Raw genomic sequence first — 15,725 nt, 5'->3', positions numbered from 1 at the left:
TTTGCAGTACTGCTGGGACTGTAAATTGGTACAGAAATTACAGAAGACAGGATGGACATTCCAGGGGAAAAAATAATAAAATTACCCTGCATTTTAGTCAGTGTTCTGTTGCTATGAAGAGTCCACACCAACTCTTATAAAGGAAAACGTTTATTAGAGCTGGCTTAAAGTTCAGAGGTTGAATCGATTATTGTCATGGCAGGGAGCATAGTGACGCGCAGGCGGACACGGTGCTGGAGAGGTAGTTGAGAGTTCCACATCCGGAAAGCAGAAAGAAACTGAGCCGCATTAGGGCTGGCTTGAGCTTCTAAGACCACAAAGCTCACCCCCTAATGACACACCTCCTCCAACAAAGCCACACCCACTCCAGTAAGGCCATATCTCTGAATAGTGCCACTCTCTGTGAGCCTCTGGGGGCCATTTTCTTCAAACCACCACGCTCTCTGTCCTAAAACTTCTACTTACATAGGCACCTGAAGAAAATGAATTCGGTGTGGCAACAATATACCCGCTCTCCCGTGTTCACGGCTGCATTGTATGCAACCTCCAAGAAAGTGAAATACTTAAGTGGCTTAAGTTTGCTTTGTTTTTTGCTTGTATTGTAATGCTAAACACTGGGACCCAAGGCCTGGTTGCACCTTGACCCCGAAGTTATTCCTGATTGGTGAATAAAGATGCCTGTAGCCTATAGCTGGGCAGAATGGAAGTAGGCGGAGTTTGGGGTTCCGGGACCGGGTCGGAGGAAAACCATGAGAAGGTGGAGAGAGGAAGAAGCCGCCATGGATAGGTGAATCGTGAAGATGTAGCCATAAGACCGGGTCGGAGGAAAACCATGAGAAGGTGGAGAGAGGAAGAAGCCGCCATGGATAGGTGAATCGTGAAGATGTAGCCATAAGTTATGACAAATAATAACTTGGGGTGATTGACAGGGAAATAAAAACTAATGGCTTAGAGGGTAGATCTCTGTCCAGCTCTAGCGCTGATTAAGACATATTACAAAACATGTGTGTCTTTTATCTGGGAACACAATAATCAAAAGTGGAGTAGAAGCCCTTAATTGAGATTAAGTAGTTTCTAGAACATTAAGTAAGTTAGTAAAATGTGACCGCTGGGCTTGATGGAGCAGAACAGGCCCACGATCCTCACCACCAGGTAGCTTTGTTCGGTTTTTGTTCTGTCCCCTCATGTGTCACAGGCTGGCTTTAAATTGGTAACCTCCAGCCCCAGCCCCCTCCAGTTCTATAATTACAGGCGTACCCCACCATATCCAGGCTCACGGCTGCTCTTAGAACAAAAGAGATATCATAGCATCTGGCCGTTAGGTTGAACATGAATACAAAGTCTGATTAATAATATACAGTTCACTTTATCAACATAAACAAAAATACTAGTTACGTTTTGAAAAGAGGGCTATGGATATAGCTCACTAGCACAGCATTTATCAGTCACCAGTGAGGTTAGAGATTTTATCCCTAGGACAAAACAAAGCCAAACCAACCTTAAAGGGACTGGGGAGATGGCTCAGTGGTTAGAGCACTGACCGCTCTTCCAGAGGTCCTGAGTTCAATTCCCAGCAACCACATGGTGGCTCACAACCATTATTGGATCTGATACCCTCTTCTGGAGTGTAGGTATACATGCAGGCAGAACACTGTATACATAATGAATATTTAAATGCTCAAAAAACCTCTTCCCAGTTGATTCTAGGTTGTGTCAAACAGCTAAAATGACCATCATCACATTTGGGTAGCTGTCAATCAGAGGGGAATAAGTTCCAGTGAGACAAGATAACTAAGTTTTTGGGACAAATGTACAGCTTGCTGAGTATAGCTAGTTGGGTGTTCAAAAGTGTAGTATAATAATAAATATTAAATGTTTTCACCACACACTTAAAAAGATAAACTATATGGAGTAACGGATATGTCAAGTAGCTTGACAGACAATTCTTTCAGGTTATATCAAAGCATCACACTTCCCCCTTAAACTATATAAATTTCAGGATTGGAGAACTGGCTTAGCAGTTAAGTGCACTCACTACCCTTGCAGAGGACCTGGGTGGGGCTCCCAGCACTCACATGGCCGCTTACAACCACTGGTAGCTGCAGTTCCAGAGGATCAGACATACTCTTCTAGCCTCTGAAGGTTCCTTCGTGCACATGGTACACAGCAATCCATACAAGTAAGTGCGTCGAGCGTGAATAAAAATAAATAATAAATAAATCTTTAAAATATTTAATTTGCATTTGTGAAAACTGGGACCTTCATAAAGAACGCCAATCAGTGAATTATTAAATTTAACATCCTGGTGTTAAATTTAATACCAAAGGTATTATGAACGGGATTAAGTTTATGAGACACTAAATATATGTCTTAGACCTAAACATTCTCCGCCATAATCTCGTTAATTCCTGCCTCCGTGTTGGTAGTACTATTTCTAGTTAGTCAGCATTATGAGCTGATGTTCGTGAAGTCACTTCCTGACATCGCACACATCATTGTATGTGTAGAAGATTCAGAGCTAGGAGACGCTTCCCATCCCTGGAAGAGTTTGATAAAGACATCTTAGTGGTCTTGGAGCAGAAGTAATATTGTAAGAGATTATTGGAGATGGCATAGTAGACTCAAATTAAGGTCAACACCAATTTTCATTCAACCCGATGATATGGATGGATTTCAACAATAGGTACCATTATCTCAATTTAGATACCATTAGAAGAAGGAATGGTTTCCACTGCCATTGGGTGCGGGTGGGTAGGAGTGTGGGGGTGGTTAGGAGCGTGGGGTTGGGTGGGAGCGTGGGGGTGGGGGAGGGGTAACAGTACTTTTCGTTTTCATTTAATCCAGCATGGAGACTTAGCACAGAATAGCCTCACCTGCCTCGACAGTTTTAGCCACTGTGTTTGCATCTCGGGCTACTTTTAAAAGGCAAATAGAAATGCGGATCACACCGGTACAGAATATAAAAGGAAGATGAAAGGCACTAGGGCAATCTTCCACATTTTGAGATTCATGACAGCAAGATGCTGGTCACTTACTCTCCTCCCCCCCTCCCAAAAACCCAACAACCTACCAGTCGAAACTGTAACCAATAACAAGAGCAGAAGAAAACAAATAGATATTGGAGTGTAGAGATTAAATGCCTTACTTTTCCCCCTCCTCTCACGTAAGTTATTTATTCTCAGACTGCAAAAGGGAAAAGGCCAGTCCAGTCAATGGAGGCACCAGAGCACTGATATGTTTCAAGGAAAAATTATTAGTGCTTTAGATACCTAGGCAAAAGCCTCAAATATCCTATCCTTTTTTTTTCTCTTTTGCCTAGACATTTGGCCTGAGCCTAGAATCTCAAACTGAAGCCCAGGGTCATTTATTTGTATCCAGTCTGCAGATTCCTAGCTGCCATCATCCCCAGGCAGCCAGACTGAGAGAACCTGTCATTATCAAGAACAAAGGAGGCTGGGGAGAGAGAGCTCTCCCCTCCCTCTACAAAGGAGGCCTTGCCTCCTGCTTAGAACCCGGATTTACAGAGGCTGGATTGTGTGGCTTTCCAAAGCTCTTTCTCCTAATCAGTTAAACATGCCGGCTTATACATCGTGTTTGCTTAAGGCCAGTAACATATGACCTTTTGAGGCTTTCTCTTTTGAGCCAGTTAAAAACATTATTTTGTAGCATTGTGCTATAGACTGTGGTTACGCTTTATAAAAGGAGATAGATGACCACAGAGGAAAACCAAATGAAAGAGAAGAGGGCTGATTGGGTCTGAAAATCATGGTATCTTCCCACGTAATGATGTAAACATGTTCATTTTCTGTAATCGTGGTATAATTTGTTTTTTTAATGAAGTAATAGAGGAATGCGCTGATACAAGAGGGGATAAAATGAGACTCGGCCTTATCTGCATAATCAGATAGATTTCCTCAATGCACAAGAGATGTGCAGCAAAATTACACACACACACACACAAACACACACACACATTCCCTCTCTCCCTCTCTCCCTCTCTCTCCCTCTCTCCCTCTCTCCCTCTCTCCCCCTCTCTCTCTCTCTCTCTCTCTCTCTCTCTCTCTCTCTCTCTGTGTGTGCGTGTGTGTGTGTGTGTGTGTGTGTGTGTGTGTGTGTGTGTGTGCACGCACACAGGCACACATCTTTCTCTTTATGTCTATCTCCCCATCCCACTCCTTGTCCCTCTCCCTCCCCTACCTCTTCTCTCTTGGCCACTTGCAAAAACATATTTGAATTGTTTAAATTTCAGCCAAGAAACTATACCCCAAGTTTGAATCTCCCTCTTACAGAGATGCTAAACAATGAAACAGAACAACAGAACGAGGCGGAATCAGGCAGAGGGGAATGACTCCCCTGCTACACAGCTGGTAGAGTGAAGGAGCGAAGTGTATGCATAAAAAAACAGAGCCAGAAGACACAAGCACACCGGCAGGCCCAGCACAATCCACAGGATAATTAACTTCCTTCAAGGGCAGAACCAAAAGCTCCAGGGCCAACTTCACCTAGGAATACTCACTTTTTAATGCAATAGAAATTCTTATGAAACACAGGTCAGTCAACTTCCTCCAAAAATAACCACTTTGTCTGAGATAGATTTCTTAAAAATATAGAGCCCCAAATTAAGAAAAGAGAGAGTGGGGGTTGGGGATTTAGCTCAGTGGTAGAGCGCTTGCCTAGCAAGCGCAAGGCCCTGGGTTCGGTCCCCAGCTCCGGAAAAAAAAAGAAAAAAGAAAAAAAAAAGAAAAGAGAGAGTGTTGGCCCCAAATCCCAGCACCCAGGTAGCATTACGTTTATACACAGTGCTAACTAGTAAAGAACATACCAGAATGATGAACAGAAATGACTAGCAACTAACTTTTTCGCTTAGTACTATCCCTGCCTTTATTTTAGAATTAACGCAAATCGATCGGCTATTTCCAAATTGCCAGTGATGTCAATAGTCATTTCTTGAATGATCTTCCTCCTAATGGAACATTTAGACAAGTCCAAGATGGTGCCAGCACCATCAATGTTATCGTCGACATCTTGCCGTACACTCAGATGTGTGCACTTTACATTTCAAGAGGTTTTCTAATCAGCAATGCACTTGAGACATTCTTCTGTTTGTTTGGTTTTTTTTTCTTTCAATCCTAGGAATGCCCAGCCTCCAGCCCCATGTCTAACAAGATGCAGATGCTATTTCAATTCAGCACAGAAAGGAAATATTGAGCCTTAGCCGAGGCTGTGCAGAAACCAATATGAGTGTAACCGATGTTCCTCACCATTGGCGAGAACTTTTATTTTCTTCAGTACTTGCAATATGGATCTTCGCACTGTGCCAAAACATCTTACATCGCAGTCTACAAAACCTTATCCTCCAATACACTAGACTGCACAGAGCGAATATCTCAGAGCTGCAGTCTGCTCGTCATATACGCCACCTGCACTTGAATGACACTGAACACAGCATTGTGCACATCTACCCCACCCTACCCTCCTCATTGCACAGCAGTCAGTCACACATGTTATATACCCAACACTTACCAACCACACCACATACAATGTCGCATGATGTCCTGGCACAAGCCACTGACGGCCACTCTAAACACACAAATACCAAGTGTTTGGCTCTGATTCAGGCATAAGTGAAGGACCAGAAATGTTGAGATTCAAAGGCATCGTCCTCATAAAATACTGAAAACCAGGGTGGGAAAAGAGAAAGGAAATCTACCTCTGGATGAGTTCTATGAGTGACCCAGAGGGACTTTAGAAACCAGTCCTGGTTGTCTTCCAGCCACTGTTCTCTGACCAGATAGCATTTGTGACACGATGTCCCGAATCTTATTTTCTTATCTGGTATCCCAGGCCATTCAAGGAGAGCCCATCGAGTCTTGTTTATGATTGCTAAGAACTTCTCCCATACCTGACACACGATAACAATTCAAAGAATTTTCACTGAGTTATTTCCTTGAACAGGGAGATTAATTGGCTGCTACACAAGTGATAAAAAATATAATTTCAAGATCCGATCCTCCTAGGGAGTCTATAAAATTAAATAATATTGCTTAGGGACTTTTCAAGCCCTTGCTCCCTCGTTCATTTCCATCCCCTTTCAAATTTCATGGGAAATTCTTAGGGCACTCAATTCCAAACAGAGTTGTGTAACAGATTTCAAATTAAATATAAGTATATTTCCCTGTGATTTAAATGTGGAGTAAGTTTCTGATCAGATATGCACATAGTCCTCCTGCCTTGTCCTTCACAGCAAGGAATTTCTAATGATGTATAAAGTTGGGGAAACCGTAAACAGACTCTCTACCATATGCTATCGTTTTCTTTAATTACAGTCCTATTTGGTTTCTTAATGAAGTAAAAATAAAATCCAATATATAAATGTTATGACATTTAGGGAGATCTAATTCATGTTCTCATCCTGTGATTGATTTTCCTTGATGAAGAATTAAAGTGGGTTAAGGTTTTTAAAACCAAATATATCCTGAGCCTCTGAACATATCACTTTCCAAATAATTGTGTTTTCTTTTTCTCCAAAGCCACTCACGTATGGCATTTTATAGTTCCTGGGAGGCCATCTTTCTGAGCATGGGTATTTTCATGGAAATTCAATCAGTTAATTTATCATGCACCTGAATGTGAGGGAAAGCCAGTCAAAGCCCACTTTCCCTCAGAAAGAAACAACACTGGTTCTTATTTACCTTGGGAACATTTTTCTATCATCTTGCTGTGTTTACATTTGGTATATGAGTTAGCTGGTAGAAAATGGACATGAGAATAATACATAAAAAGCAACTTTAGTAAATCCTAAAGTTTGGTACATACGTTGTGTAACTTTAAATAGTGGTTATGGCTACTTATAGTTTAGTATCTTGGTTAGGGCTTTACTGCTGTGAACAGACACCATGACCAAGGCAACTCATATGGATGGCATTTAATTAGGGCTGGCTTACTGGTCCAGAGGTTCAGTCCATTATCATCAAGGTGGGAGCATGGCCGAATTTAGGCAAGCATGGTGTTGGAGGAGCTGAGAGTTCTACACCTTGTTCCAAAGGCAAACAGGAGAAAACTGGCTTCTGGGCAGGTAGCATGAGGGTATTAAAACCCACACCAACGGTGATACGCCTACTCCAACAAGGTCACACCTCCAAATAGTACCACTTACAGGGCCAAGCATATGTAAACCATCACAAGTAATCACACAAAAAAAGAAGAAGAGGAGAAGGAGAAGGAAGGGGAGAAGGAGGAAGGGGAGGAGGAGGAAGGGGAGGGGACATATAAAGCAGTAAGGTCAGATGAGAATAAAGGACTCTCTGGTGAACTTTAACACTATCATCAACTTGCACAACTACTCAAGAAACTCCCGTCAAAGCTAAGGAACACAGAAAGACCGGACAGTGCTTAAATGTGGCACAGAAGAGGTGTGGTAGTTTGAATGAAAATAGGTTAACAGATTTGGATACTTGGTCACCAGGGAGTGTCATTATTTGAAAGGATTAGTAGGTTTGACCTTGTTAGAGGAAGTGTGTCACCATGGGGTGGGCTTTCAGGTTCCAAAAAGCCCAATTCCAAGTCCTCTCTTCCTACTCCCTGAGGACCAAGATGTAGAAATCTCAGCGACTTCTTCAGCACTTTGCCTGCTGCCATACTTCCACCAACACGATGCTAATGGAATAAAAGTGTGAAACTGTAAGCAAACCCCAACTAAATACCCTTTTCTTTCTTTTTACATAAGAGTCACCATGGTTGTGATGTTTCTTTGCACCAATAGAACAATGATCGAGACAAGGTGTGTTAAGAGGGTAGGAAGAACAGTCACACAATCTCTTCCCCAGTCAAAGGCAGAGTAGTTCAAAGAACATTGTGAAAGACCCCAGCTTAGCAGCAGTAACGCCATTTTGCAAGGCTGTACTTAAGATGACTGGTTCAGGGAAAGGTTAGAACACTGAGTATACAGCGGCTGCCAAGCAGGAGATGTTTGGTTGAAGGCCTGGCAACAGGATGACTGGGGTTGAGCACCTGACAATAAGAAAAAGCCCCGGGAGAGGTCCCACACCCTGGTGGGGGGCCGAGTCAGTTGTTATGTTTCAAGAAGGTAGCTTGGAAACTTGCCCCCAGGCTAAACTCTTGGGGGGCCGAGTCAGTTGTTATGTTTCAAGAAGGTAGCTAGGAAACTTGCCCCCGGGCTAAACTCTTGGGGGGCCGAGTCAGCCGTTATGTTTCAGGAAGGTAGCTAGGAAACTTGCCCCCGGGCTGAACCCTTTGGGGGCCGAGTCAGCCGTTATGTTTCAGGAAGGTAGCTAGGAAACATTAGAATCCACCAATGATATCCCTGTAACCATGCATCTGCTTCTGTATGCTTGCTTCTGCTCCCCAAAATCCTATAAAAAAGCCCATCCTTGGTTCCGTGGGCGCGCCAGTCCCCCGAGCGACTGAAGCGCCCACAGGTACCTGTGTATCCCGACAATAAATCAAATCCTCTTGCTGATTGCATCCTGTGGTGTCTCGGCCTGGTCATTGAAGTTGGAGGGTCTCCATCCCGAGGGAAAGTTCTCCTTGAGAGCTTTTCATTTGGAGTGAGAGAAGGAGCTTTGTTGGACCCAAAACATTATGATGTAGCCCTTGGGAAAAAATCCAGATTCCAGATGGTATCTTCTGATAATTTCAGATCCAGAAACCCCAGTCTTTGAGCCTTTGCATGAGACTCCGTCTGTGGTCCACACAACTGTCCATCCAACTATGCATAGCCTCTATAGGCTCCAGAGACTCCTCAATGGCCACTCTGTCCAGACTTCACACCAACTGTACCACCAGATGAAAAATATCACCACACAAGCTTCATTTCTACCCCATTGCTACCTCAGATCTAGTTTCCTGGACTCTCCCACTACTAGGTTGATGCAATGAATGCCTTAGGCCTTCCCTAGGGGTTAGCCTAAGCTTCTGGCCTACTTCATTGTCAAGATAGACCCCAAACAGAAGCTTTGGGAAGTCCTTGAAGATACAGGCTTCTGGCTAATATCAAAATATCCAATTAACAGATCCACCCAGATGGATCCAGGCTCCTTGCCAAACCTTCTTAATGACTCCAATAGACAATGGCAGACAGCTGGTGGCATTTGGGCTGACTGCTGAAGAGTCTGACTTCAAGGTAAGGCAAATCTATGAAGACTGGGGAAAGTGAATAACACGGATACATAGCCATAGTATCTAGAACAGCTAGAAAAACAACAACGACAAAAGCACCAGTAACGAACCTACAGAAATGATTGTGTGTAAACTGTCTGACAAAGAGTTCAAATATCTGTTTCAAGGAAGCCCAGAAAACTACAAGAAAACCCAGATAAACAATTCTGTAGAATGTACAAGATAATAAATGACCACAGAGGGAAGTTAAAGAGATTTTTAAACTTATTTTTAAAAATCAAAGGCTGAAGCTGAAAAACACAGTGGATGAAATGAAAATTGTAACAGAAGCAATGAGCAGCAGGACTAATAGAGTCTAAGAAAGGATCTACAGATTTGAAACCAAGTTATTCGACATTATACAATAGATGTTGAGACAAAAGGAATGGAGAACCCTTACAGGATTTGGGGAGCTTCAAAACAGAGACAACTTTTAAGTCAACGAATATAAAGAGAGAGACAGAGCACACAACATTTTCAAAAAGTAAATAATAAGATACTCCAAAGTTCGGGAAAGTTATCAACGTTCTGGCATAGAGAAGTTGAAAGTCTCTAAATGTATTCAACCCAAAAGAGACTGCACCGAAACATACTGTAATCAAGCAACCAAGAATTTAAAATTTAAAAAGTCTCAAAGCCATCAAAAGAGAAATTAAAAATAATATACAGTGGAGCTTTATTTAGTAAAATGAGCAACCATTTGCCCAACAGAAACTTTAAAGGCCAGGAAAGAGAGGAATGATGTAGTCAAATCCTAAAACAGAAAAGATTCAAATCAGGAATACTATACCTAGCAAAACTGTCTCAATAGCAAGGAAAACAAAGGTTTCCCAGGCAACAGCTGAGAGAGTTAATAACCACTAGACTATCCTTACAAGATTGCCTTAAGATGAAAGAACGGGGACCAGTTAATACAAAACATCTCCAAGTGTAAAACTCACTGGTAAATGAGTCAACTTCAGAATACTTTACCACCATAACCACAATACGTAAGCAATCTGATTTTAGTTTGAAGACTCAGTTGCAAAGCATAATAACTAACAGTTAAAATAATTTGTTGAAGTATATGCACATCTTAGGGTTTCTATTCCTGTGATAAACACCAGGACCAAAAGCAACTTGGGGAGGAAAGGGTGCATTTGGCTAACTTTTCCACACCATTGTTCATCATCAGGGGAAGTCAGGACAGGAACTAAAGCAAGGCAGGAACCGGGAGGCAAGAGCTGATGCAGTTGATCCATGACGGTGTGCTGATTATTGGTTTGTGCCTCGTGGCTTGCTCAGTCTACTTTCTTACAGAACCCAAGACCACCAGCCCAGGGGTAGCACCACCTACAATGGGCTGGGACATCCCCCATTGGTTAATAATTAAGAAAACCCCCTACAGACTTGCCTATAGCTCAAACTTATAGAGGCATTTTCTCAATTAAGGTGTTTTTCTTTCTGATGACTATAGCTTGTTATCAAGTTGACATAAAATGAACCAGAGGAATAACCCCTTGTCAACTTAACACACAAAAGCACATCACAATGAAGCTACAATCTTTCCTTTCTTGTTCATCCCAAAGAACAATCACTAATATGAACATCACAATGTAAAATATTCCAAGTGTTAAAAGCACCACGGTCTTTACAAATTCAAACACTTTAATTCGGTCTATTTAAAAATCCAAATTTTCTCTTTTAAAACCTAAAAACCTCTTCTTAAATTTAGTCTCTCAACTGCGGGCTCCCATAAAATCAAGAGTAAATACTTTCTTACATCAAGAGAGAAGAACCAAAGTGCAATCACAATCTCTATTAGAGCAACACCAAGCTCCAAACTGCATAAATGATTCAGTGTCCGATGTCTGGGATCCCACTCAATCTTCTGGGCTCCTCCAAAGGGAACCAGGCCCAAGCCCTTTGGGGTCACTTCTCTGGCTCCGCCCTCTTCAGCACACACAGTTTGTCTTATAAGCTCCACTTGGCTCCACTCCACAGATCCTGCTGTTATCGGTGCCACCCCATGGTATTGACATCTCCAAAATCCTGGTGCCTTCCACTGCAACTGGGCTGCACTTTCAACAATAACCTCCCATAGGCTTCCTTTTTAGTGCCGTGCCTCAACTTCTCCATGATCCCTTCAATACTGGGACTCCAACTGCTACTGAGGCTTCACCTTCAACAATGGCCTCTCCTGGCTTCTCACAGCGCCAAGCCTCAGTTGCTCTCCCTGACCCTTTCATGCCCTCAAAACCAGTACCGCCTGGACGAAACGTTACAAGCCAGATCTCTACTGTCTACACTGCTCTCAACATTCTTAGGCTGTGGTCCGGCTGGTTTAACAATGGCTGTCTACTGATAGAAGGTCCGACATTCCCGTAGTTGTTCAGTTCGTGAGTCTGTATACCTCAGCTGGTTTTCAATATATGCTGGAATCAGAAAGACGTAGGCTGTACTACCAGTGAGGGAGTGGACTTGCTAGAGATTAGCAGCGAGCAGGTAAAGAGAAAGAGACTCCTCCCTCCCTGTCCTTTATATAGGCTGCCAGATAAAAGTGTATCTTCCTGGGGCTGGAGAGATGGCTCAGTGGTTAAGAGCACTGACTGCTCTTCCAGAGGTCCTGAGTTCAAATCCCAGCAACCACATGGTGGCTCACAGCCATCTGTAATAAAGTCTTAAAAAAAAAAGTGTATCTTCCTACTTCAAAAGATCTGGATTAAAAGTGTATCTTCTTTCCGCCTCAATCAGATGGGAAGATCCCAATTAATGTGGGGCTTCCCACTTCAAATGGTTCCATTAAGAAAAATCCGGGGGTTGGGGATTTAGCTCAGTGGTAGAGCGCTTGCCTAGGAAGTGCAAGGCCCTGGGTTCGGTCCCCAGTTCCGAAAGAAAAAGAAAAAGAAAAATCCCCCACATGTGTGCCCAGATTGGGGATCTTATTAATTCCAGACACAGTCAAGCTGACAACCAAGAATTTCGGTGCAACAGAAATCATGACATCAAAACCATGAAAATATGTGTCCAGGGTTATGGTATCCTTACACAAAAGTTACCAGCTAGATCATGCCTGAAACCTGAGCCCTTAAGAAGGACTGCCTTGCGTTTGAGGCATCCTGGGCTACCTAGTATGTTCTAAGTGAAATACGGACTGAGAATCTGCTTTTTAAAAAGTTGCCATCCTAAAAGAACTTATGGAGTGGAAAGTACTTGCCATCCATCCAGTACTTAAAAAAGAGCAACAGAGCCAAAGTGGGTGGGGCGGAGAGTTGAATGCTAATCTGAAATTCAGCACAGAGGCTCTGGGCTCTCCACTCCAACACCCATCTCCCGAAGTGGGAATGGGGAGACTCTGAGACTCAGTAACAAAGCAGCAAGGCCCTAATGATTACTGTAAAGGAGATGTCATGGGACCCAGTGCTCAGGCTGGGACACAGCAACGCTATGGTCGATACGGACTCCTCAAAGGAAGAAGTCGATGGCAATGAAAGCCATTTTGAAATCATCATGAGACAGTACAGGATGAAATCAGCTGGCAAATTCAGGCCCAAGTGCCCCACAGAGAGAAACGGCTGTCCGGCGACTTGGACGACTTTAGAAGATGAAGTGTTGATGGAGTGTTGCTTTTCTGTTTCTGTGATTAAAACACCATGGCCAAGGCAAGTCATAAAATAAAGCATGTAATTGAGTGTATTGGGTTTACAGTTCTAGGGGGTGGGTCTGTGGTGGCTGAGCAAAGGTGTTACGGCAGGAGCAGCCAGAGCAAGAGGCAGAAGGGGGCTCGCTGGAAATGGCACCAGTTTCTGAAATCTCAGAGCCCACCCTCAGTGATATATTTCCTCCAGCAAGTACATGACTCCTAATTCTCTCCGAACAGTCACCAACTGGGGACTGAGTATTAAAACACCTGAGACTGATGATGGGCATTTCATTCAAACACCACACATCCCATTCCCTGGTCTTTATCTTTATAGTCCCTTAGCCAGATCTTAAGGCAAAATGCCATTAGTCCAAGTCCCAAAGTTTCCACAATCTCTCACAGACTCGATAGTGTTTAAAAGCCCAAGATCTCTTTTGAGACTCAAAGCAATCCCCTAACTGTATGCACCTGTAAAATCAAAACGCAATTGCATAATTCCAACATACGGTGACAAATAACATGCATCGCCATTCCGAAAGGGACAAATAGGGACACACTGAGGAAAGGCTGCACCAAACCAAGACCAAGACCCAGCAAAGAGAACTCCAAGTCCTGGAGCTCTGGGTCAAGGCATTTAATGAGCACCGTCCTTTCAGCTTTTCTGCCTGCCAAATATTCCTGAGCTCTCTCACGCTAGCTAGTTCCACTCCGTGTATGTAGTTATCCTTGCAGATGCCACTAACACCTTGGAGTCTCCAATGCAATACAGGCGTTATCCTCAAAGCTTCGCAGAGGATTCTCCGGGCCTTCATGCAGAAACCACCCTGACACCCACTGCCTGGACTCAACAAAAGTTCTTAACCATGAGAGAAGATTCCATGGTTTCTTGATTTCTGTAATTTTCATGGCTCCAAAGCCAGCACCATGTGAACAACCCATTAGGTAACTCACTTGGGACACACACTGGCCACTCGAACTACATTTACAGCACCTTTTGCTCGCTTCTAAGGCCTTGTCCTTTCAAAATTCCAAAGGTTAGGTAGGTAGGATCTTGCCTTGAGGGTACCCAGACCATTATCCCAAAGTAGAACAGGCCTGTTTCATGGCTCCAATCTTAATAATTACATCCTCTCTTCCAACACAAGCTTTGGATGCAATATTAAGCCTGCCAATGTCCTTTTCCCTTCCCAACTGTACATCTGCATTTATTTCTGCCCTAGTTGCTGTTTTTCACTGTAGACCTGCCTAGGAGTGAGGATAGTCAATATTAGGCTGTCTTGAAATCTCCTTAGTCAAAGAAAATAGTCCATTACTTTTGTTTGTTTGTTTGGTTGGTTGGTTGTTTTGTTTTGTTGCTTTGTTTTGTTTTTTTGTTGTTGATTTTTAAGACAAGGTTTCCCTGTGTAGCCCTGGCTGCCCTAGAACACACTCTGTAGACAAAGCTGGCCTCAAATTCACACAGATCCACTTCCCTCTGCCTCCAGAGTCCTGGGATTGCAGGCATGTACCACCACTGCCAGCTACTTCTTTTATTTTTTTTCTTCTTCTTTTTTTTTTTTTTTTTTTTTTTTTTTTTTTTTTTTTTGGAGCTGGGGACCAAACCCAGGGCCTTGCGCTTGCTAGGCAAGCACTCTACCACTGAGTTAAATCCCAAACCTACTTCTTTTATTTTTGAGATTACAATATAATTGCATCATTTCCTCTGTCCCTTTCCTTCCTCCAAAGCTTCTAATAAACCCCTTTTCACCCTTTAAAATTCATAGTCTCCCTTTTCAATATCATTATATGTATATACCTATATGCATATACACATACATATACATATTGTTCAATATAGCCTGATCAAGCTACATAATGTTATTTATTTTTATGTTTTCATAATAACTGATTAGAATGCTTTTCCACAGAGAAGACTATTTAGTAAAGTGGTGGTTATAGGTTCTTCTCCAAGATCCATGATTTCTTAGTCCCAAGTATTGGCTAGGTTTCCAGTACCAGGCATGGCTTCCTACTTGTTGAGAGGATCTTAAGCCCAATTAGAGAGCTTTTGGTTATCACCGTGGTACACATGCCACTACTGAACCTTAGCGTTATAGCCCCGTACTTTTTAATTTAGCCTCAGGTACATTCTTAGGGTAAGGGCAGAAAGCAGCAACATCCTTTGCAAGAACAGTCTGCAGCCCAGTTTCTAATACTGGTTCCTTCTGAACTCTTAAGCTGGCCCTCCATAGTCCACAAAGTACCCAGCACTACTGTCTTCCAAGTTCCTACTAGGATGTGCCACTAAGCTCCCCTCTAACATTAAACTGCTTTTCTAGTCCAGTCCAAAGTTCCAAAGTCGTACACATTCTTACAAAAATAACCCATGGTCAGGTCTGCCACACTAATAGCCCCTTCCCAGTACCACAATCTACATTCTTCAGGGTTCTCTAAAACTGGTGGGAAAGGGGATTTATTAGACCATTTCACACAGCAGATACATAGATGGTATTTTATAGTATAATTTCCCAATACTTTGTGTGCTAATTTTTAAATTTAGAGTTTTAAAAAAAAAACCTTTAAATGAGTTGTGACTTTAATGAAAATATGATCCTCACAGGTTCTTTGTTTGAACACTTGGTCCCCAGTGGTCGCACTGTTTGAGAAGGTTGTAGAAGCTTTAGGAGTAGAGCCTTGCTGGAGAAGGTGGGTGGCTAGGGGTGGGCCTTGAGGTTTTAAAGCCTGGCTATACTTCCTGATCCCTCCCTTCTTCCTGGCTTGGGTGTCACAAGAATGCCTGGCCTCCTGTGAGTTACTTTGCTGAAGATAATCATGTAGCTGCAAAAGTAGACAGCTAAAAGGGAGAAGGGAATGGAAGCTATAGAATGAAAACAAACTAGGAGTATGATCCCACCTGTCAGTAACTACTCTGACTATATATAGGTCA

The sequence above is a fragment of the Rattus norvegicus genome, chromosome 19 (assembly GCF_021556685.1).
Source record: "Rattus norvegicus strain SHRSP/BbbUtx chromosome 19, alternate assembly SHRSP_T2T, whole genome shotgun sequence".
Taxonomy (NCBI): Eukaryota; Metazoa; Chordata; class Mammalia; order Rodentia; family Muridae; genus Rattus; species Rattus norvegicus.
The sequence above is the reverse complement of the archived record's forward strand: the minus strand, read 5'-3'. Positions refer to the sequence as shown.